The following is a 26,352-nucleotide window of genomic DNA, read 5'->3' as shown; positions in this document are numbered from 1 at the left end:
CAGAGTTGCAGGGACCAGGCTGTGCATATTTTTACAACTGAGTCTCTAGGACTGATGGTAAGAACTCCTTGGTTTCCAGACCCATGTATTCTTCATCATACAGATGACTAGTATTATATAAATATATTTGATTCAAGATATAGACTGTCTTGAGGATGGCACCTTATTCTTATATAGGGGAGTCAGTTGTGTATTGGCATTTAAGTTGTGTCTTTTAAGAAGTTGTTCCACTGTTTAGGAAACTTGCAGCTATTAGAGGGTGACCACTCCTGGTCCTTTGCTATAAAGTAAGTCTTCTGATTGGACACAATTTTGTATGGAATCTCATGCAACTAAATTCTGATCCTGTTCCAGAATATCTGAGCTGATTTTGTGACTCTCACACTGGGTCTTTGAGCAAGTTCCACATGGCATCTTTTTGCACGACTGAGCGACTTCACTTCACTTCAATGTCTCCAACAGCGTATGTCCACCAAATCATAAGTCCCAAGTGGTAGATGCACTTGCATCACAGCTTGGACCTGATACAGATCCCTTACCTGTTCTGGGTCCAGCTCAAAGCTCGCTGACTTCAGGGTTACCCGGCACATGGGTTGAAACAGTTTTCCCAGGTATAGAACATGCTACTAAGAGAACATGAAGAGGCCTATCAGGCATTATATTTCCTTGTTCATGGAGGGTGCACATTGCAGTAGTTTATGCTTGACTTTGGATAGTGTATTTGCTTCCTTGGGCTGCTGTAAGGAAATACCACAGGCTGAATGGCATAAACAACAGAAATATATTTTCTCACAGTTCTCGAGGTTAAAAGGCAGATGTATCAGAAGCTTAGTTTGTTTGTTTTTCCCTAAGGCCCCTCTCCTTGACCCAGAGATGGCTGCCTTCTTGGTGTTTTCACTTGGTCTTTCTTTTGTGCATGCAAACCCCTGCTGCTTCTCTGTGTATCTGTGTCCAGATTTCCTCCTAGGATACCTGCCAGATTGGCTTTGGGCCCACCCTGATGGCCCCAATTTAACTTAATTATGCCTTCTAAGAGTCTAACACCAAATACACTCATATTCTGAAGGCCTGGAGTTTATAGTTCCAATATATAGATTGGTGCGGGGGACACAATTCATCCCATAGCAGATGACATATATTGAAATGCTCCTGATCACTGAGCCTCTAAATTTTTACTGATAGGTCCAGCTCCTTAAAATTCTTGGATGTATCTCCCCCTCTTTAAAGAGTATGATAAAAATAAAGATTTCCAATTGGCTAGGTACTTCTTGTTCATGCAGTCCAATTAGTATGACATCATAGTTATAATGAATACACTTCTTGAATTACATATAGACAGTGAGGACCTACTGCATAGTTTTAATTTATGAGTCAGGACGAGACCATACGAGTCCAATGATAATTGGAATTCTCAGTTGAATATGTACATATTTGACCATATAACAACAAATGCATATTGTAGTTTCTTTTGTTTCTGAGTTTATTTAGGCTATATACCTTCAACAAATGGTAGAATTCCATTTTGGCTTCCTGACTATTGAGCAAAGTAAGGGCTACCTATTCAACTGTGTATTCCCTTAGGGAAACTGCAGAGATATTTGCCATTATGAATGACTTGAAATATTTAAGCCTATTGATGCATATAATAAGTAGTCCAACAGGTCTTGGATAATAGCATTGGATGTTGGTAAACTTAACCAAATAGAGGTTTTGAAGCAGCAGTTCAAGATGTGATCCCCTTACTAAAGCAAATCAAAACTGCTAATGGTACATTTTTCTCTATATGCCTAGTTCAGAAGAATCTTAACTGCCTTTTCCATCCTGTAGGACACCCATGTTACCCACTTACATTGTTAATATCTTACTGAGAAGACAAAGGAAAACAGACACTAGCAGCCTCCCTGAATGACTTGGGGGAAACGTGCATTATTTAGAAAATGAGTCTCAAGAAAACAGAGAAAAAAACCCAGGAACCCACTAATCTGAAGGTATGTCAAGACAATCTCTTTCCTGGTAAAAAAGGACCTTATGACCCTAAGAAAGCTGTATAGCAATGCATAAGCCTCTTCATTCTTTGTAGGTAACACTGCATTTTTATGCTGTCAAAATCTGGGGAGGCGGGAACCAGAGAAGGAGTTTCCCAGGTGGCACTAGTGGTAAAGAACCTGCCTACCAACGCAGGAAACATAAGAGACACAGGTTCAATCCCTAGATCAGGAAGATCCCCTAGAGTAGGAAATGGCAACCCATTCCAGTACTCTTGCCTGGAGAATCCCATGGACAGAGGAGCCTGGCGGGATACAATCCATAGTGTCACAAAGAGCCAGATACAACTGAAGCAACTTAGCGTGAATTCTGGATATAGAACCAGAAAAGAGAAAGTTGCTTCCAGTTGCCATTATGACTTGACATATCCTAATGTGATGAAAATGTCACTAGCATATTTGCATACTCTATGGAACCTGTGATAAACTCAATTATGGCATATAACATTGGAAACAATCAGATTTTAGAACAAAGCCATACTACCTCTTAAAAACAACTTTTGAGAAGCAACGGATGAGTCCCTGTTCAGTTCAGTTCAGTCGCTCAGTCGAGTCCAACTCTTTGCAACCCCATGGACTGCAGCGTGCCAGGCTTCCTTGTCCATCACCAACTCCCAGAGCTTACTCAAACTCATGTCCATTGAGTCAGTGATGCTGGCCAACGACCTCGTCCTCTGTCAAACCCTTCTCCTCCTGCCTTCAGTCTTTCCCAGCATCAGGGTCTTTTCCAATGAGTCAGTTCTTCGCATCAGGTGGCCAAAGTATTGGAGTTTCAGCTTTAGCATTAGTATTTTCAATGAATATTCAGAACTGATTTCCTTTGGGATTGACTGGTTGGATCTCATTGCAGTCCAAGGGACTCTCAAGAGTCTTCAACACCACAGTTGAAAAGCTTCTATTCTTCGGCGCTCAGCCTTCTTTATGGTCCAACTGTCACATCTCTACATGACCACTGGGAAAACCACAGGTTTGACTAAATGGACTTTGTTGGCAAAGTATTGTCTTTGTTTTCTAAAAGCAGAGGTTTTGCCTTGCTCTCTAGGTTGGTCAGAACTTTTCTTCCAAGGAGCAAGTGTCTTTTAATTTCTTGGCTGCAGTCACCATCTACAGTGAATTTGGAGCCCAAGAAATAAAGTCTGTTGCTGTTTCCACTGTTTCCCCACCTATTTGCCATGAAGTGATGGGACCAGATGCCATGATCTTAGTTTTCTGAATGTTGAGCCTCAAGCCCACTTTTTCACTCTCTTCTTTCACTTTCATCAAGAGGCTCTTCAGTTCTTCACTTTCTGCCATAAGGGTGTTGTCATCTGCATATCTGAGGTTATTGACGTTTGTCCTGGCAATCTTGATTCCAGCTTGTGCTTCATCCAGTCCAGCATTTCTCATGATGTACTCTGCATAAAAGTTAAATAAGCAGGGTGACAATATACAGCCTTACGTACTCCTTTCCCAATTTGGAAACAGTCTGTTTTTCCATGTCCAGTTCTAACTGTTGCTTCCTGATCTGCATACAGATTTCTCAAAAGACAGGTCAAGTGGTCTGGTATTCCCATCTCTTTAAGAATTTTCCAGTATTTGTTGTGGTCTACACAGTCAAATGCTTTGGCATAGTCAATAAAGCAGAAGAAGATGTTTCTCTGGAACTCTCTTGCTTTTTTGATGATCCAGTGGATGTTGCCAATTTGATATCTGGTCCCTAACCTTACTTACACTGTAATTATGTCTCTCCCCCAACTGACATTTGTGGTCTCATGAAGATTTTCATATTACCAGTTATTACTGGTAATTACCAATGAGAATTAAAAATAAGCATTTGAGCCTGGTTCACAGATATGTTTGTGCAATATTCCAGCATCATTCAAAACTGAACTCTAGGAAGTTATAGCCCCATCTTGAAATTATCCTGAAGGACAATAGAGCCCGTAAATCCCAGGGTGTAGAAAGGAGAGCAGTCTAACCAGCAGAACGTTTATATTAGAAAAGAATTTTCTCAGGCTCTGGACATATTGCTTGATGTTCATTTGCATATCTGTTTCTCAGCATTTTTTTTCTTTAATCCACCCATTTGTTCCTTCCAAGTTCCTGATTATCCAACAAGAACAATGTCTGCTACTTTGCAATCAATATAGAATCTTAGAAGAGACCATCTTTCCTTCTAGGAAAATAAAATACTGAGAATTCCTTTGGGATATTAATGATTTTTGTTAATGTTTCATGGGTTTTCCTTATCTAATTCAGTGGTCTCACATGAAAAGTATCAATACTGGTTAGATTAAAGGATAAATATAATCTTAACAACATGGGATATCTTTCACCTAAGCAGACATAGTACATACCACCATATATTAACCAATATTCCAGCAGGAACAACCACTCTTGGTTACCTGATTAGGAATTAACAAACTACCTGGTCATAGGTTAAAGTTGATGTATTGTACTTCTTCTATTGTGGAAGGGGCAAGACTTTGCCCATAAATATAGATTTTGATTTGGACTTACCATCCACACTCATTCTTCCTCTTAAAGCTTACATTGGTTTGCTAGAGATGTCATAACAAAAGACTGGATGGCTTTAACAACAGAATTGTATTTTCTCACAGTTCTGGAAACTAGAAGTCCATGATCAAGGTGTTGTCATGTTTGATTTCACCTTCAGAGATGAATAAGCTTTGTGACTTCGACAAATTCATTTTTGGGAGACACAATTTAACCCATGGTATGGAACATATGAGGTGCCTTAGACAATGATAATAGCTCACACAATTTGCCTTCAACCAAGTAAATCACTTCACAGACAAAACAGCAAGACATGGATGAACTACCCATTTATTTCCATGGAAATGAAAAAATCCACAATGACTGAGGGAGGTCTTAACATCTCTCAGAAACTGACAAATCAGAAAGGTACAAAATTACTGGGGATATTGAAGATGAATCACAGATTTAGCAAGTTTGTTGTAAGCATCATATATAGAATGCATTCTTTTCAAACACATATGAAATATTTATTGTCTACTATGTCCCAAAGGAATTTTTTAATGAATAGTAAAGAATCTAAAACATACAGACCACAATCCCTGAGTACAGTGTAATAAAATAAGAAAGTAATAATGGATACATCAATCTATAATAAAAATATAAATACTTTGGGAACATTAATATACAAATGAGTCAGAAAGAAAGTACTATGGAAATTATGTAATACTTAGAAATAAAAGGCAAGGAATATATTACAGATCAAAAATTACTGGTAGGCAACCAAAATAGTACTGTGTAAAAAAGTATGGGTAAAAAATGCATATATTAGAAAATGAAAAAAAGATTAAAAATTTATGGGCTAGTTGTTTCACTCTATATGTTACAACAAGAATAACAGAGGAAACCCACAAAACTAGAGGAATATTGAGAGGGAATTATAACAAATATATATTAGAAAGCTTCAACACACCTTGAAAATTAGTAAAATAGACAAACGACTTGCAAAAATATTCAGTAGAAAATAATCATATACATGAGAAGAACCATAATTAAATGGACTTTTATAATAATAAAAATAATATGGATAGTTTTATCATCATAAATTTGGGAAAATTTGAAATGGACCATGTCAGCTATCAAAAATGGCTTAAGAAGATTTAGAAAATATGAACTAAGGAATAGAAAAATCCATCTTTATCAAAGTTGTTTCAGTTAAAATTAAAGAAATTCCAGCTTCACTAAAATGGAGGAAAACCTTATTGTATTAATCTGGAAGTCTTTGAAGTATGATGAGTTTTATTTTAGGAGGAAGAAGAAATGTTGTAGACTTACAGGCAATGACACAGAAAGCTAAAATAAGATACTAACAGACTGAATCCAGTAGTACATAATACATGTCATGGCTAAGTAGTTTTTATCAGGAATGAAAAGATGCTGTAAGATGAAGCAGATCAACTGATTCACCTTTAAGAGATTAAATAAGAAAAGCTACATGATGATATAAATGAAGGCAGAAAAAAATTTCAATAAATCAAACATGTTTGTAACAAAAACTCTTAGAATCTAGATATTCCACAAATTTATAAAATATATCTATCAAAAATCTGTAACAAGCATTCATTAAGTGACAGACTTTAGCTTTCATGTCAGAACAAGATGTGAGCATTCATCATTTTGGCTTCTTTCCTCCTCACACCAAATTCCTAGCTAAAAATAACTGAAGCAACATAAATAAAAATAAATTAGAGGAGGCGGTCCTAAGATGGCAGAGGAATAGGATGGGGAGACAACTTTCTCCCCCACAGATTCATCAAAAGAACATTCGAACGCTGAGTAAATTCCACAGAACAACTTCTGAATGCCGGCAGAGGACATCAGGCACCCAGAAAAGCAGCCCATTGTCTTCGAAAGGAGGTAGGAAAAAATATAAAACACAAAAAGAGAGGCAGAAGAGGTAGGGACAGAGCTCCATCCTGGGGAGTCTTTAAAAAGAGAGAAGTTTCCAAACACCAGGAAACACTCTCACTGCCAAGTCTGTGGCAAGCCTTGGAACCACAGAGGACAACAAAATCGGGAGGAAAAATAAATAAATAACTAAAACCCACAGATTATGTGCCCAACGGTAACTCCCCTAGCAGAGAAGTGCAGAGGCCTGCATCCACCACTAGCAAGCGGGGGCTGGGCAGGGAGACACGCACACGGGCTGCATTGCTTAGGGTAAGGACCGGGCCTGAATGCCCCGAGGGCAATCTGAGGGAACTAACTTGGGCTAGTAAACAAGACTGTGGGATAGCTACCACATGAAAAGCCATAACCTAAGACACTGCCAGGCCCACTCAAAGAACAAAGGACTGAGCAGAGCTAGCCAGATGCAGACCAGCCTATCCCCCTCTGGTGACAGGCAGGAGAGTGCAGCCAGAGCCAGAAGTGGGCAATCGAGGCCCCAGAGAGGCATTATCTACCAAACTGCAAGCAGGCTTTGTGGCTAACCAAGACTTCTTGGGATTCTGAATGGTCAACATCTGCCTGAGAAGGTGCGCCAGTTGAATATCCAGAAAACTGAGCGGCAGAGCCAGGGGAGGCGATAAGTTGCAGAGACCGCACTCACCAAACACCTGGTTACCTGAGCCACTCAGACTTGGGAAGGGCACAAAACGCAGGCCCAACTGAGTCTGCGCCTCTGAGGACTACACGAGTACCTGAACCTGAGCGGCTTAGACCTGGGAAGTGCATACAACCCAGGGCTGGCCTCAGACAGTTCCCAGCAGAGCAACCTAGAGCCTAAGCAGTGTAGACAGGGAAAGCACACACGCCATGAGCAGGGACAAACCCAGTGTGGCCGAGACACTGAGAGCACACGCCAGTGTTATTTGTTTGCAGCGTCCCTTCCTCCCCACAGCACGACTGAACAAGTGAGCCTAAAAACTTGTCCACCACCGTCCCCTTCTGTAAGGGTAGAAAATAGACACTGAAGAGACCAGCAAACAGAAGAAGCTAAAACAGAGGGAACCTCCTTGGAAGTGACAGGTGCAATAGACTAAAACCCTGTAGTTAGTACCAACTACATAGGAAGGGGCCTATAGATCTTGAGAAATATAAGCCGGATAAAGGAACTATCCGAAAATGAACTGACCCCGCACTGCCCACAACAACACCAGAGAAAGTCCTAGATATATTTTTACTATTTTTACCATCATTCTTTATTTTTTTTAATTTTAAGTCCACTGTTAGTCCTTTAATTTTCATTTTTATAACCTACTATTACTTTGCAAAAAGAAAAGAGACACCCTACTTTTTAAAGCAAAAATCATATATATATATATATATATATATAACTTTTGTGACTTTTTTTTGTTAATATTGTATTTTTTAAAATCCAACTTCTACTCTAGACTTTTAATCTTTTTCCCTAATGCACTTTGTAATACTTTTCTTTAAATCAGCTCATGTGTGTAAGTGTGTGCTTACTTACTTAGTCATGTCTGACTCTTCACAACCCCGTGGGCTGTAGCCTGCCAGGTTCCTCTGTTCATGGGGATTCTCTAGGCAAGAATACTGGAGTGGGTTGCCATGCCTTCCTCCAGGGAATCTTCCCAACCCAGGGTTGAACCTAGGTTTCCCACATTGCAGGCAATTCTTTACATTCTGAGCCATCAGGGAAGCCCAAGAATACTGGAGTGTTTAGCCTATCCTTTCTCCAGGGGATCTTCCTGTCCCAGGAATTGAACTGGGGTTTCCTGCATTGTAGGCAGATTCTTTACCAGCTGAGCCACCAGGGAAGCCCTAAATCAGCTTATGTTCAATTATAATTCTAAATATATATTTTTTTAATTTTAGGCATTCACTTTTGAGTCTGCATGCAGCAGACAGTGTGAATGCTATCCTAGCTTCTGTAGGACCGAGTGTCTGTTTTCTGCAGGGTGCCACTTTTCATTTATTACCTGGGACTGGCGATTGATTTCTATATGCTCCAAGGATGTCAGGACTCCGATCAGCTTTACATTTGCCTATAATAGGACTTCCCCCAATGCATCTAGCCAGATGATGGCTATTATCCTTTCTCTCACTTTTAAAATCTCATATCTATATACCTAATCCTGACCAGAAGTTAGGGTAGGTATATTCTTTACTTCCCATTGGCATTACCTGTAGACAATTGCTATGAATTATTCTTTATTCTGTGAATACTTTCATTAAAACCTTCATCTTTTTTTTTTAATTGGAGGCTAATTACTTTACAATATTGTATTGGTTTTGCCATACATCAACATGAATCCACCACGGGTGTACACGTGTTCCCAATCCTGAACCTCCCTCCCACCTCCCTCCCCATACCATCCCTCTGGGTCATCCCAGTGCACCAGCCCCAAGCATCCTGTATCCTGCAACCTGTATAATATCATATAAGAAACGAATTGCCAGTCTAGGTTTGATGCAGCAAACCTTCACCTCTTTTAAAGAACATGACCTCAGATGATAAAACCTGATACTCTTCCTTATAGTCATCTGAATTCATTGATAATTTTGGCATGGCGCACAATGTTCTCTTCAAACCTCTTCTCTTGGTACAGATCTACATGCATATTAATGATATACCCAATAATTTTTTTTCAGTTCTTTGAACACTTCATTTCTTATGATGTTTTCTCTCTGTGTGTGTACACAAGCAAACTGTGTGCATGGATCTTCAATAGGCATGTCTAATTCCATAAATTCAAAATAAATTATTCAATCTCACTCCCAATCTGCCTCCCTCTCAGTCTTTCCTCATTTCAGTAAATGCCATCACCATTTGCCCAGGTGGTTAAGAAAAGTACAAGGAACTACTCTTGAGGTCTCTCTCCATCCACCTAACATTCAGTTCAACACTGTCAACTGTATCTTGGAAATATCTCAAATTTTTAAACTACTCTCTCCCTCTGCTACTGTCCAAGCAACTCTTCTCCCTAGCTTTGACTATTACAATAACATTTAAATTGGTCCCAGTGCTCCTATTTTATGTCTCCACACCCCTTTTTTCGCATGACACTTAAAATAATATTTTATTAACATAAATATGGCCATGTCTTTCCCCTTACTAAATTCTCCAAAGGCATTTATTTGCACATAAATGAAAATCCAAATTCTTAACATGCCCAAATCTCCTTTGTCTCTCATTGAAATTCCTTACAATGTTTTCTTTTCTAACCTACCCCCAACCATACCAGCCTTCTTCTTATTCCTTAATTAGCCAATCTCATCCTCACATTGTGAGCTTGCAAATTCCTATTCTTTTGGACTTAATATGTTCACCCCCAAATTTTCTGGATTGATGGCTTTTTCTTGGCAGGCATGCCTCAGTTCAAGAGTCAGCTTCTTTGAAGTATTCCCTCACCACACTTTTTTTTTTTAATTTTTAGTTTTTTATTTTTTAAATTTTAAAATCTTTAATTCTTACATGCATTCCCAAACATGAACCCCCCTCCCACCTCCCTCCCCAGAACATCTTTCTGGGTCATCCCCATGCACCAGCCCCAAGCATGTTGCATCCTGCGTCAGACATAGACTGGCGATTCAATTCACATGATAGTATACATGTTAGAATGTCATTCTCCCAAATCATCCCACCCTCTCCCTCTCCCTCTGAGTCCAAAAGTCCATTATACACATCTGTGTCTCTTTCCCTGTCTTGCATACAGGGTCATCATTGCCATCTTCCTAAATTCCATATATATGTGTTAGTATACTGTATTGGTGTTTTTCTTTCTGGCTTACTTCACTCTGTATAATCGGCTCCAGTTTCATCCATCTCATCAGAACTGATTCAAATGAATTCTTTTTAACGGCTGAGTAATACTCCATTGTGTATATGTACCACAGCTTTCTTATCCATTCATCTGCTGATGGACATCTAGGTTGTTTCCATGTCCTGGCTATTATAAACAGTGCTGTGATGAACATTGGGGTACATGTGTCTCTTTCAATTCTGGTTTCCTCGGTATGTATGCCCAGAAGTGGGATTGCTGGGTCATAAGGTAGTTCTATTTGCAATTTTTTAAGGAATCTCCACACTGTTCTCCATAGTGGCTGTACTAGTTTGCATTCCCACCAACAGTGTAGGAGGGTTCCCTTTTCTCCACACCCTCTCCAGCATTTATTGCTTGCAGATTTTTGGATCGCAGCCATTCTGACTGGTGTGAAGTGGTACCTCATTGTGGTTTTGATTTGCATTTCTCTAATAATGAGTGATGTTGAGCATCTTTTCATGTGTTTGTTAGCCATCCGTATGTCTTCTTTGGAGAAATGTCTATTTAGTTCTTTGGCCCATTTTTTCATTGGGTCGTTTATTTTTCTGGAGTTGAGCTGCAGAAGTTGCTTGTATATTTTTGAGATTAGTTGTTTGTCAGTTGCTTCATTTGCTATTATTTTCTCCCATTCAGATGGCTGTCTTTTCACCTTGCTTATATTTTCCTTTGTTGTGCAGAAGCTTTTAATTTTAATTAGATCCCATTTGTTTATTTTTGCTTTTATTTCCAGAATTCTGGGAGGTGGATCATAGAGGATCCTGCTGTGATTTATGTCTGAGAGTGTTTTGCCTATGTTCTCCTCTAGGAGTTTTATAGTTCCTGATCTTACATTTAGATCTTTAATCCATTTTGAGTTTATTTTTGTGTGCGGTGTTAGAAAGTGATCTAGTTTCATTCTTTTACAAGTGGTTGACCAGTTTTCCCAGCACCACTTGTTAGAGAGATTGTCTTTACTCCATTGTATATTCTTGCCTCCTTTGTCAAAGATAAGGTGTCCATATGTGTGTGGATTTATCTCTGGGCTTTCTATTTTGTTCCATTGATCTATATGTCTGTCTTTGTGCCAGTACCATACTGTCTTGATGACTGTGGCTTTGTAGTAGAGCCTGAAGTCAGGCAAGTTGATTCCTCCAGCTCCATTCTTCTTTCTCAAGATTGCTTTGGCTATTCGAGGTTTTTTGTATTTCCATACAAAGCTTGAAATTATTTGTTCTAGTTCTGTGAAAAATGTCCCTCACCACACTTTTTAAATGACGTCCCCCAATAATATACACACATAAATGTGCACATGCACACACATATAGATCCTGACTGTGACTTCAACTCCATTCTATTTTCTTCATAGCATTTACCTTAAACTAACATTTTTATTTATTAACTATTCTATAAATTGATAAAAACTAGGAGTGGTGGAACTTATTTTTCTTATTTTCTTTTCTGTCTGCATCACCTAAAATAATGTCTCATTCATGATCATGGCTGACTGCCTATCACAGGAGAAGGGCTATTTGGGCTCTAATTTAAGTAAGTCTTTGCTAAGTAAAAGAGGAGAAGAGGGCATTTTAAGCAGATGCCCATGGATATCTGTGCAAATAATTGATTGCATCATTTTCTAAATGGCATTCTTTTTTTCTGAGACTAAGACTGAAGTCTGAATTGTAATAAATGGAAAAACAGCATTTCTTGATAAATATTATTGGCATTGTTGAAGCTATTGATTGTACTACTCTGAAGCACTAATTATATTCTGAATCATTTACCCTCAAATAAATTCCAAAAGCTTCAATATTTTAGATTAAAATAAATGGTCAAGTATTTCAAAATAGTTGAGATAGATGAAATCTAAAGAGACTATATGAGTGCTGGGACGTTACAGGATATTGCAATCATTCCTAATGATTACTTAACTAAACTAAAATAGAACTGATTACCCAGATTAAAAATTTGATCTTTACCATGGACTAATCTGACTTAAAAAGAAAAAATGATACTATAAACGGAGTACCATTTGCCACAGATAATCCAGTAACTATATGTGTGTGTGTGTGTCAGAACATAATTTAATTGTGCACATCTCCAGAGAATCCATCACAAAATTATTTTACTCAAACTTGATATTTGGAAGAAAAAGTGAAGACTGAAGACTTTTCTTCAGACAATGCAATTAGAATGCAAGAGAGCAAGGAATTGGTTCACTCTTGTGTTTGATGAGTAGCAAAGAAAACTACTTGAATTATCCACATAATAAATAGCAGAACAAAATTAAATAGAATTAATATGTCACAACTGTGGTTGCCAACAGAGTTAAATATGAAGAAATATTGAGTGGTCATAATTTTCAGGTTCTACTGAGAGTTTAAGCTAAATAGAGAGCTTGATTAAAGATGCTAGCTCTTCCATGGAAGCTATGATACCTCATTGAAATTACTCCTTTGTGTTCCAATATTTCATCATTAAAAGCAGATAAAATAGTACTTCTTAGAATTATTGTTATTATTTTATGATTTAGATTAAATAATAATATATATAATATATGTGATGTTTTACATGTGGCACTATTCAGCTTTGTTTCAATTAATATTTGCTATGTAAAAGATTACCCTGAAAATTAATTGCTTAAAATAACCATTTATGAAATCATAGTTCTGAGGGTCAGCAATTTGGTCTGTGCTCAGCTGTATGATTCTTCTTCTGGTCTGGCTTAGGTTCACTCACTTGGCAGCAGATCATTTAGGAGACGAGCAAGGGACTGGTTTGTATAGGGCAGTCTCACTCACACACTTCATGGTTGTCAGGCCAGGATGCCTTGGTTCTCTTCTGTGGCAGCATTCAAAAAGTGCTGGAAAGGGAGCTGCAAGGTCTCTTGAAGTAGCATGGCATTTCTGCTGCATTTTATTGATCAAAGAAAATCATATTACCAACACAGGTCAAAGAGGTGAAAAAAAAGTCACATCTTAATAGAATCTGAAAAGAAATTGTGGCCATTGAATCAACCACAATGACCTTACTAAAATATTTTCAATAGAATGATGAAGCAAAGGTGTTAGGTTTCAATGAGTTGGAGAGTGAAATAGATGTAAAGAAGTGAAAACCACATTTATGGATACTTTTAAGGAATATATATGTGAAGATAAAGAAAACAAATTTGTATGAGCCAAAATATATCAGGGTCAAAGCAATTTTCATTAAATACTTCAATTAGAAAGATACAATAATGTTCATATGCTTAGGGGAAATTTAGAAGCATGTAGGAGGTTGACAATAAAGGATAGAAAATGAGCTATGGAATAAATTCCTAGAAGGACTGGTTCAAGCACTAAAACAGAGGAAGAGGAACCTTCTTTGAGACCAAAAGGAAGGAGTCAAATATGATTTCTACTGGCATGAAAATATTTTTAGAAACCATTGGATATATGAATATTACAGGGGGTATTACTAACTGGCTTTTCTTGGTGAAATAGGAGCTGTGCCGACATTAAAGATGATTTTGAAGATCCTGAATTTGTAGTGATATAAGTATTCATTTGACTATGCCAAAGCCTTTGACTGTGTGGATCACAATAAACTGTGGAAGATTCTAAGAGAGATGGGAATACCAGACCACCTGACCTGCCTCTTGAGAAATCTGTATACAGGTCAGGAAGCAACAGTTAGAACTGGACATAGAACAACAGACTGGTTCCAAATAGGAAAAGGAGTACGTCGAGGCTGTATATTGTCACCCTGCTTATTTAACTTAAATGCAGAGTACATCATGAGGAATGCTGGACTGGAAGAAACACAAGCTGGAATCAAGATTGCCAGGAGAAATATCAATAACCTCAGATATGCAGATGACACCACCCATATGGCAGAAAGTGAAGAGGAACTAAAAAGCTTCTTGATGAAAGGGAAAGAGGAGAGGGAAAAAGTTGTCTTAAAGCTCAACATTCAGAAAACGAAGATCACGGCATCCAGTCCCATCACTTCATGGGAAATAGATGGGGAAACAGTGGAAACAGTGTCAAACTTTATTTTTCTGGGCTCCAAAATCACTGCAGATGGTGACTGCAGCCATGAAAATAAAAGATGCTTGCTCCTTGGAAGAAAAGTTATGACCAACCTAGATAGTATATTCAAAAGCAGAGACATTACTTTGCTGACTAAGGTCCCTCTAGTCAAGGCTATGGTTTTTCCAGTAGTCATGTATGGATGTGAGAGTTGGACTGTGAAGAAGGCTGAGCGCCGAAGAATTGATGCTTTTGAACTGTGGTGTTGGAGAAGACTCTCGCGAGTCCCTTGGACTGCAAGGAGATCCAACCAGTCCATTCTGAAGGAGATCAGCCCTGGAATTTCTTTGGAAGGAATGATGCTTAAGCTGAAACTCCAGTACTTTGGCCACCTCATGCGAAGAGTTGACTCATCAGAAAAGACTTTGACGCTGGGAGGGATTGGGAGCAGGAGGAGAAGGGGACAACCGAGGATGAGATGGCTGGATGACATCACGGACTCGATGGACTTGAGTCTGAGTGAACTCCAGGTGTTGGTGATGGACAGGGAGGCCTGGTGTGCTGTGATTCATGGGGTCGCAAAGAGTCAGACACAACTGAGCGATTGAACTGAACTGAACTGAACTGAAGTATTCATTGAAGTGTAACTTTCACCAGCGTTGCTTAGTAGTCATTTCAGTGAAATCAGAGATTTTTTTTTTCTTCATGATTGTGGATGAAAGGCAAGAGGACAAAAGAATTTAGTGGTAAAAGAAAAAAATCCTTTAATGGACAGACCATGAAATATAGTTTTGATTAATAAGTTTAAATAAAGATTATTTGACGGATTTGAATAGATTTGGTAAAGTTTATGAATCAGTAAGATTTATGAATTGCAGTGGTAAGATCTAAGAAGATGACAAAGCCAAAGGCATAGAAAAGGACTTGGGAAATAAATGATAATGTGACTATAGAGTGTGCCTGGAACAGTTCTAGTGTAATTCCCAACAGACTCCTCTTTCCTTCATTCTCAAAAGCATTCTGCCTTGGACAATGAACAATATGGTTACTCATCGTCTTAGATTTTAAGATTTAGAAGTGCTGGCTCTTTCTGAGTGTGGCAGTGATGAGAATGTTCCTCTTAGCTTCATTTTAAGTTAGGAAATGTAATTGGTCAAAGGCTGCTTTGCCCTGAAACCATCTAAAACTTGGGCTGAAGCCACTCCTCCTATACATTGTCCTCCACTAAGGTAGATACGTTTCTAGGAGACAAAGGACTCCTTTGTTGGTCTACTTTGGTTCAAGGACTACCTGATGGCTTGGCCCACAGCCTAGGTTGCATCAACCCAACTATCTCTCATTCTCTTCATCTCAGGCTGTCAAGAGACTTGATAAATCTTTCAGCATTCCCTGTTCCCTCTGTATTCCTCTTCACAGGCATATCCACTAATAAGATCCTTGTACATTTAATCTTCTCTTAGTGTCTCCTTCTAGAATACCCAGGCTAAAATCAGTGGTATCCAGAATGGTCCAAAACACTAGTCAGTAAGATAAATTTTTCTAACTGGTCCACATAACCATTACATCTCCATCCCAGCCCACACTTAAGGTGAAGAGAACACAATCGTGATGGGTGCCATGGATAGTCCTTGGCTCAAATTAGTTATTCAAAGAATAGCAAGAAGAGATAAGAAAGCCTTCCTAAGTGAACAATGCAAAGAAACAGGAAAACAATAGAATGGGAAAGACGAGAGATCTCTTTGAGAAAATTAGAGATACCAAAGGAAACTTTCATGCAAAAGTGGACACAATAAAGGAAAGAAATTGTATGGACCTAATAGAAGCAGAAGATATTAAGAAGAGGTGGCAAGAATACACAGAAGAACTATATAAAAAGATCTTAATGACTGAGATAACCATGATGGTGCAATCACTCACCTAGAGCCAGGCATCTTATAGTGGAATGTCAAGTGGGTCTTCGGAAGCATCACTATGAACAAAGCTAGTGGAGGTGATGGAATTCCAGCTGAGCTATTTCAAATCCTAAAAGATGATGTGATGTTGTGAAACTGCTGCACTCAGTATGCCAGCAAATTTGGAAAACTCAGCAGCGGCCACAGGACTGGAAAAGGTCAGTTTTCATTACAAACCCAAAGAAGGGCAATGCCAAAGAATGTTCAAAATGTTCAAAACCACAAAATTGCACTGATTTCACATGCTAGCCAAGTAATGCTCAAAATTCAAGTGAGACTTCAATAGTACATGAACTGAGAACTTGCAGATGTACAAGCCTGACTTAGAAAAGGCAGAGATCAAACTTCCAACATCTGTTCAATGATAGAAAAATCAAGAGAATTCCAGAAGAACATCTACTTCTGCTTCACTGACTATGCTAAAGCCTTTGGCTATGTGGATCATAACAAACAGTGGAAAATACTTAAAGAGATGGGAGTACCAAACCAACTTACATGCCTCCTGAGAAACCTGTTTACAGGTCAAGAAGCAACAGTTAGAACCAGACATGGAACAACAAACTGGTTCAAAATTGGGAAAGTAGTACCTCAAGGCTGTATATTGTCACCCTCCTTATTTAACTTCTATGCAAAATACCAACCTGGATGAAGCACAAGCTAGAATCAAAATTGCCAGGAGAAGTATCAATAACCTCAGATATGCAGATGACACCACCCTTATGGCAGAAAGTGAAGAGAAACTAAAGAGCCTCTTGATGAACGTAAAAGAGGAGAGTGAAAAAGGTGGCTTAAAGCTCAATATTCAGAAAACAAAGATCATGGCATCCAGTCCCATCACTTCATGGGAAATAGATGGGGAAACAGTGGAAACAGTGTCAGACTTTATTTTGGGGGGCTCCAAAATCACTGCAGATGGTGACTGCCATCATGAAATTAAAAGATGCTTGCTCTTTGGAAGAAAAGCTATTACCAACCTAGACAGCATATTAAAAACCAGAGACATTACTTTGCTGACAAATTCCATGTAAAGCTATGGTTTTTCAAGCAGTCATGTATGGTTGTGAGAGCTGAACTGTAAAGAAAGCTGAGTGCCAAAGTATTGATGCTTTTGAACTATGGTGTTGAAGAAGACTCTTGAGAGTCCCTTTGATAGCAAGATGATAAAACCAATCAAGTCAAAAGGAAATCAATCCTGAATATTCACTGGAAGGGCTGAAGCTGAAGCTCCAATACTTTGACCACCTGATGCGAAGAGCCTACTCATTAGAAAACCCTGATGCTGGGAAAGATTGAAGGCAGGAGGAGAAGGGGATCACAGTGGACAAGGTGGTTGGATGGCATCACCGACTCAATGGACATGAGTTTGAGGAAACTCTGGGAGATGGTGAAGGACAGGGAATCCTGGCATGCTCCAGTTCATGGGGTTGTAAAGAGTTGAACACAACGGAATGACTGAACAACAAAAAACAGTTTTATACCATGGTAACCTGGGAAATGACTCAGTAGAGAGAAATGTTGCAGTGAGTGCAGAGAAGCAGGCGTCAGGAATACATGAGAAAAGCACCTACAAAAATAGTAGAGCTGTCTGGTTAATGCTAAGTGATCTTGACAGACTGCATGAAGGTAATGAGAGATTTAGACTTGTTAACAAGCAGTTAATAGCCAAATGCAAGAACCAGAGGGCCTTAGTAGTGGCACATAAAAGGCTCTCATCACTAAGCAGAAGGCCAGACACAATCAGACAGCAGGCTGAAGAACTGTGAGAGTTGTAGAGCTCCAGAGACACTGAAGAAGGTCCACTGTGTGTAGGTCAGGGCCCTGGTAAAGAAAACCTTGTATCTTGGAAACTTGAAGGGGCACATTTGCCTGGATGTTCTGAGTATATTGACTTTACAGCCCCACCTCATTCCACATGCACAGACACACTAGGGAGGTGTAGGTGGTCTACCCTTCTCATGTAACAGTTAGCACTTCTATAATTCAGGAGGGTCCAAAAGCTTCTCTCCCTCAAGGAAAGCTGTGCCCCTTTAGGAGTTTCTCCCATCTACTCTCCTGGCCACCAAGCTTATAGCTAGTATTAAATTCCAGTATAATCTGGTTGTGGACAAGCTGGGGCTTCTAAAGGAAGTAGATGATATATACTTAAAAATGGAAAGAACTATCCATCATACCATCATACCAACTATACCAACAGGAACCAGGAGAGGGTTCCAGGGATTAGTTTCTGAAGGTTTCTGAGGGGATCAGAAGCAAGGCTGTATAAAGAATTCACTGACTTGGGTATATTTCTTGGGGCATGAGATTGAACATCATAGCAAGGACTCCATGGAACAGAGAGAAATTTCTGTTAGGATGGCTCTTAGAAGCCTTAAAAATATGATGGTCAGTGTTCCATAGAGGAAACATGCATATGTTTCCCTGGAAGATGGCAAGAGATAATACAAAGGGACTTAGCCCCAAACTCCACAACTGATTTATATTCCCTGAGAGAAGCCAGAGTATGGAGCATTCATCAAGATTGTCCTGGTGACAGGGGCACACGTATCATTAAAAATTCCTCTAGAAGTTGGGGTTAATATTAAGAAAGGCACTTGCACAGCTGGACTCATGAGAGGCTATGCTGATGAGGGGGCCATGATATGATAGAGGCTAGCTGGTAGTGTTTGACTACCAGAAGTCAAAAGGCCACATTTGCCCCTATCCTAGGAGGACCAGTAATTCATCCTCACTGGGATAGATACTTATCCAGGCAAGACTTTATCTTTCCTGGCTTGCAAAGCCTCAGCCAGCATCACCCTCTGTGGACTTAAGGAATTCCTGATCCATAGGCCTAATATCTCACATAGCATAGCATCTGCCCAGACTACCTTCACAGCCAAGGAGGAGCAGGCATCACCAGTGACCATGGCGTCCACTGGTCATATAACATATGGCAGAGGCAAGGCAATGAGAGGCAGCCAATATCAGAGAACACTGAAACAACCTTTTAAAGGCACAACTAAAGTGTCAGCTTGGAAGAAACTATCTGAACACAGAGCGCAAACCTTGAAGATACAGTATAGTTGTTAAATCACTGCCCTCTAAATGGTTCTATACCCCAACATTCAAGATACATGAGTCTGGGAACCATGGGACAGAAGCAGGAACAGTCTCCAAATACCTTTACTCCTAAGAACACACTGGGGGACTTATGCTTTCTGTCTCCTCACCTCTGGGCTGTTCATGGTTAGAGGTCCTATATCTCAAAGGGGTCACACACTTTCCAGAGGGCGTAACAATGGTCCCAATGAACTCTAAGTCAGAGCTGATGCCAGGGCATTGTAGATTCCTTGTGCCCAAGGACCAGAATACAAGAGGAGGAATCCCTGTCCGGCATGGGTCATGGATCCCAGTGTTCTGGAGGAGGCAAGGCGACTTTACAGCGGCAGTCAGGGGACCACGTGTGGATCCCTGGTGACTCACATGGGGCTTCCTGGTGTTCCCTTGCTCTGTTCTGTATGTGAGAAGAGAAGAACAGCAATTCCTGACAGGATTGAATCTGGAAGGCAGAATGGAGGAGGCAGAGGATGAGTGCCAGCTGTGGCCACAAGATGGACTGCAGTGACTGGGGTCATAGTCTGTTCCACTGACCACTCTCTTCCGAGCTTTCCTTCAAAGAGAAATGTCCATGGGAACAACACAGGGCCTTCTCCACAAACATGTGTGAAAAACTCGAGCTGTGTAACCCAAAGGGTAGATGGTGGCAACAATAAGAATGTACGGGGAGGGAGGAGGGAGGGGGGGTTCAGGATGGGGAACACGTGTATACCTGTGGTGGATTCATGCTGATGTATGGCAAAACTAATACAACATTGTAAAGTAATTAACCTCCAATTACAATAAATAAATTTATATTAAAAAATAAATAAAAAGCCACACACACACAAAAAAGAATGTACCTCACAGCCCTCCTGTTACAGGGAGCAGAAGTGACCAAGAGCCCCAGCTGCTGTGCCCTGAAATCCACCCTTGTGTTTGTACCAAGGCTACTCCCAGTGGACCTCTCTGCCTGTTTGAATACTAAGGAAAATACTAAGACAGAGTTGTTCCTGGAAGGTATGTGGATCTTATATTATTAATGGGATTCTCTTATAGCTCAGTCGGTAAAGAATCTGCCTGCAATGCAGGAGACCTGGGTTCAATTCCTGGGTGGGAAAGATTACCCTGGAAAAGGAAATGTCAACCCACTCCAGTATCCTTGCCTGGAGAATCCCACGAACAGAGGAGCCTGGCAGGCTACAGTCCATGTGGTTGCAAGAGTTGGACATGACTTACCTTGCTTCAAGGAGTAGCCTATAACTCTGCCAAGCCTTTCTTAGAATGTCTAAGTCATCACCAACCTCCTTCCCATCTATCCTTCAAGTGAGGCCAAATTTGACATGGCAGCTTGATATGGATTCCTCATTTCCTCCATATTCATTTTCATATGGGGATTTCCTATAATACAGCTCTGGTACATTTATTTCATTTTAGCATCTGCTGTTTTGAAAATCCATACTAACACAATGGGTGGCTAAAAAGAAATAAATGTACGTTATGAACTTGGGAATGGACAGCTGAATATAATGAGGTCATTGGAGTTTAGGACATGAAGGGAATGAAATACTCTGTTTTGGTGTGGGTCATCCAAGCTTGATATTAGCAACTTTGTAAATGATGGAACTAGAGAGAGTTGTCAGAGAAGGCAATGGCACCCCACTCCAGTACTCTTGCCTAGCAAACCCCATGGATGGAAGAACCTGGTGAGCTGCAGTCCTTGGGATCGCTAAGAGTCGGACATGACTGAGTGACTTCACTTTCACTTTTCACTTTAATGCATTGGAGAAGGAAATGGCAACCCACTCCAGTGTTCTTGCCTGGAGAATCCCAGGGATGGGGGAGCCTGGTGGGCTACCGTTTATGGGGTCGCACAGAGTCAGACACGACTGAAGCGACTTAGCAGCAGCAGCAGCGAACGTTGTAAAGTATGTAATAAAGATTTCAATGAATATAAAAAGACTGTCCTAGAGAACATCTGCAAATAACTAAATCACAGACACTAAACTGTAGTACGGCAAAGAAAATGAACTCCAATGAAAAGCTTTCACACAAAGAAAGAGAATATTTGGCCTATTATTAGCAACGGGAAGTGAAAATATTGCTGACTCTTATAGCTGCAGGACCTTGTAAAATGACTTACCTCTGAAGAACTGCAGCGAATTTTCAGTTCCCAAGGGAGAGCCAGATGTCTGTTATTATAAAGAGATAAAGGAAGCAATCTGTGTGTGTATGTGTAGAGGTGTGCATGTTTATGCTTAGATGCACACATATATACGGAATATACATGGTATGTATATACATGATATATAGTTAATATATACATAACTATGAACAATTCATAATTTATAATATATGCATAATATATATTTAAAGATTACATTGTTATTGTAAAGTCATTAAGTCATGTCTGACTCTCTGTGATCCCATGGACTTGAGCATGCCAGGCTTCTCTATCCTTCGCTATACTAGAGTATCCTCAAACTCATGCCACTGAGTTGATGATGCCACCCAACCATCTCATCCTCTGTCACCACCTTCACCTCTTAACTTCAATCTTTCCCAGGGTCTTTTCTAAGAGTTGATTCTTTGCCTCAGATGGCCAAAGTATTAGAGTTTCAGCTTTAGCATCAGTCCTTCCAATGAATATTCAGGACTCATTTCCTTTATAAATGACTGACTTGATTTCCTTGCTGTCCAAGCAACTGTCAAGAGTCTTCTAAAACACCAGAGTTCAAAAGTATCAATTTTTGGCGCTCAGCCTTCTTTATGGTGCAACACTCACATCCGTACATGACTACTGGAAAAACCATAGCTTTGTCTATATGGACCTTAAATGGTAAAGTAATGTCTCTGCTTTTTAATATGCTGTTTAGGTTTGTAAGAGTATTTCTTCCAAGGAGCAAGCGTGTTTTAATTTCATCAGCTGCAGTCACCAACTGCAGTGATTTTAGAGCTCAAGAAAATAAAATCTACCACTGTTTTCATTGTTTCCCCATCTATTTTCCATGAGATGATGGGGTCTGATGCCATGATCTTAGTTTTTGGAGTGTTAAGTTTTAAGCCAACTTTTTCATTCTCCTCTTTCACCTTCATTAAGAGACCCTTTAGTTCTTTGCTTTCTTCCATAAGGTGGTGTCATCTGCATATCTGAGGTTGTTGATATTTCTCCCAGCAATCTTGATTCCAGCCTGGCATTTTGCTTGATATATTCTGCATAGAAGTTAAATAAACAGGATGACAATATACAGCCTTGACGTACTCCTTTCCCAATTTAGAACCAGTCCATTGTTCCATGTTCAGTTCTAACTTTTGCTTCTTGACCTGCATATATGTTTCTCAGGAGGCAGGTAAGGTGGTTTGTTACTCCCATCTCTTTAAGTATATTCCACAATTTGTTGTGAACCACACAGTCGAAGACTTTAGCATAGTTAATGAAGCAGAAATAGCTTTTTTCTGGAATTCCCTTTTTCTATGATCCAACGGATGTTGGCAATTTGGTCTCTGGTTCCTTTGCCTTTTATAAATCCAGCTTGTACATCTGGAAGTTCTTGGTCCACGTACTGTTGAAGCCTAGCTTGAAGGATTTTAAGCATTACTTGCTGGCATGTGAAATGAGTGAAGTTTTCCAGTAGTTTGAGCAATCTTTGGCATTGCCCTTGTTTGAGATTGGAATAAAAAGTTACTTTTTCCAGTCCTGTGGCCACTGCTGAGTTTTCCAAATTTGCTGGAATACTGAGTGCAGCACATTCACAGCATCATCTTTTAGGATTTAAAATACCTCAGCCAGAATTCCATCACCTCCACTAGCTTTGTTTGTAGTAATGCTTCCGAAGGCCATCTTGACTTCACACTCCAGGATGTCTGCCTCTAGGTGAGTCACCACACCATCATGGTAATATAGGTCATTACGACCTTTTTTGTGAAGTTCTTCTGAGTATTCTTGCCACCTCTTCTTAATCTCTTCTGCTACCTTTAAGTCCCTGCAATTAATGTTCTTTATTGTGTGTATCTTTGCATGAAATGTCCCTTTGTATCTCCAATTTTCTTGAAGAGATTACTAGCCTTTCCCATTCTATTGATTTACTCTATTTCTTTGCATTGTTCACTTAAGGCTTTCTTATCTCTCCTTGCTATTCTCTGGCTCTCTGCCTTCAGTTGGGTATATCTTTCCTCTTCTCCTTTGCCCTCACTTCTCTTCTAGTATATATAGTATATGTATAAAATATATGTACATAATATATATGTATATAATATATATACAAATTATATATTGTATATACATACATATTATAGACTATCTCTACAGAATATTATAGTATACATTTACAGATGTATAAGTAAATGTATATATATAGAATATATGTACATCTATATCTAATTCAACATTTTTCTGCATATACATACACATATATATATATACACAGCTAGATATATGATATATTTACTAGTGTATATACATACTAGTGTAGATCAGTGTAGTATAATGTAAAAGGTAATTTTCTTAATAAGGAACATGTGTTCCAGTGATCTAGTTAGAAACATTTGGCAGTGATGTTGGCCATGAGTATAAGTCAAGTCAAGAATGATAAAATGCATATAAAGATATGGAAAACTTAAGGGGAAAGTTAGGTGAGCAGAGAGACGTAAGTGATTTATGTAGCTCTGTGGTTCCAAAGGGCTTCCCAGGTATCTTATCTGGTAAAGAATCTGCCTGCAATGCAGGAGACCCTGGTTTGATTCCTGGGTCGGGAAGATCCACTGGAGAAGGGATAGGCTACCCCCTCCAGTATTCCTGGGATTCCCTTGTGGCTTAGCTGGTAAAGGATCCTCCTGCAATGTGGGAGACCTGGGTTCAATACCTGGGTTGGGAAGATCCCCTGGGTAAGGGAAAGGCTACTCATTCCAGTATTCTGGCCAGGAGAATTCCATGGACTGTATGGTCCATGGGGTCGCAGAGTCCAACACAATTGAGTGACTTTCACTTTCACTTCATTGTTCAAGAAATTATAGTGTTGTTCCCAGGTTAGCAGAATTGATATTTTAGGATTGGTAAATATTCCTATTTGCTGTCTAGTTAGACATCCTTGGCCTTTGCTTGGGATTTAAAATTGAAAAGTGAAAAACCATATTTTACACTATGAAATATCCATGATGTCTTTGTTTCAGTTAAAATTAATTCTATTTTTTAAAATTTATTCACACTCAACATTTTGTATGCTTTGTTATCTAACTCATGGGACACACATTTATCAATTATGCCTTACATCTCTGCAGTTCTTTGAAAAACACTCACATTCAGTTATCTTGTGTGCTCACAACAAATTGAAAGGATTAGTTTCTGATTATAAAGAAGGGTGAACTAAGAGTTAAAAGACAGTGGAACTTCTGACTAGAAGTCTCATGGCATTTTCAACAGTGTACAAGCATAGAATTCACTTTCTTCAGTAAGCTAGTGTATAAAAGGAGAGAAGATAGAACCTCTGCTAATATTTCATGAATTATATGATTTTGAATAATATTAGAGATTCTTTGAAAATAAGAATTCATAAATATTTACATGAAATAATACGTTTAAAACCTCAAGTATATGCTTCTGGCAGAGTTGCTTTTATGGCACTAATTCTTAAAGAGTCAATAATTATAAACAATGTAAAACAGTGTTTAAAGTATTAGCAAATGTTTTTCTTATACATTTAGAAGTCAAAAGTATGAACTAAAACTCACTGGGATAAAAGCAAGTTCTTTGGGGGGCTGTGTTCCTTCCAGGCTCTTGGGGGAATCAATTTCCTTACTTTTTCAGCTGCTAGAAGTTGGCCACATTTTTGACTTGTGACTTTGTTGTATCATCAAAGCCAGTAGTATCTGCTTAAGTATTTCTAAAGATGCTATCCCTCTGGTTATGATTCCTTTCCCTTCTTCTTCAACTTAAAAGGATTTTTGTACATACACTGGGCCTATCAGGAAAATCTTCCCATCTCAATAATCTCAGCTGATCAGTAACTTTAAATCCATATGTATCCTTATATTGCCTTTCCTATATTTCAGGTTCCAGTAAATAGAACGTGGGCATTTTAGGGGAACTATTCTGCTAACCACACAAGCCCCAGGAAAGCCAAGGAGAGCAGGAAGAAAATGGAGAGGGTTCAATGTTTGATGGAAGGAAATAAAGGAAGCAAAATTCACATTCCCATGGCTTTTAGTCTAAAAGCAAATCCCAGTCTTTGCTGGATAGGAGGGCCAAATGTCAAGCAGAAAGGTGCAGTGATATTGGTCTGCTCAGAGGACAGAGGTTAGGGCTGTTCAGTTCAGTTCAGTTCAGTTCAGTTCAGTCGTTCAGTCGTGTCCGACTCTTTGGGACCCCATGAATCACAGCATGCCTGGCCTCCCTGTCCATCACCATCTCCCAGAGTTCTCTTAGACTCACGTTTATTGAGTCCGTGATGCCATCCAGCCATCTCATCCTCGGTCGTCCCCTTTTCCTCCTTCCCCAATCCCTCCCAGCATCAGAGTCTTTTCCAATGAGTCAACACTTCACATGAGGTGGCCAAAGTACTGGAGTTTCAGCTTTAGCATCATACCTTCCAAATAAATCCCAGGGTTGATCTCCTTCAGAATGGACTGTTTGTATCTCCTTGCAGTCCAAGGGACTCACAAGAGTCTTTTCCAACACCACAGTTCAAAAGCATCAATTCTTCGGCGCTCAGCCTTCTTCACAGTCCAAATCTCACAACCATACATGACCACAGGAAAAACCATAGCCTTGACTAGATGGACCTTAGTTGGCAAAGTAATGTCTCTGATTTTGAATATACCATCTAGGTTGGTCATAACTTTTCTTCCAAGGAGTAAGTGTCTTTTAATTTCATGGCTGCAATCACCATCTGCAGTGATTTTGGAGCCCCCAAAAATAAAGTCTGACACTGTTTCCACTGTTTCCCCATCTATTTCCCATGAAGTGATGGGACCGGATGCCATGATCTTCATTTTCTGAATGTTGAGCTTTAAGCCAACTTTTTCACTCTCC

At 39.5% G+C, this 26,352-nt stretch overlaps 1 pseudogene; it reads right to left on the bottom strand.

The window, feature by feature from the left end:
- Window positions 1-26,352, bottom strand: part of LOC138930814 (craniofacial development protein 2-like) — a 45,816-nt pseudogene that overhangs the window by 6,167 nt on the left and 13,297 nt on the right.

Source organism: Ovis canadensis, chromosome X (assembly GCF_042477335.2).
Source record: "Ovis canadensis isolate MfBH-ARS-UI-01 breed Bighorn chromosome X, ARS-UI_OviCan_v2, whole genome shotgun sequence".
Taxonomy (NCBI): domain Eukaryota; kingdom Metazoa; phylum Chordata; class Mammalia; order Artiodactyla; family Bovidae; genus Ovis; species Ovis canadensis.
This window is presented reverse-complemented; position numbering and strand designations above follow the sequence as displayed.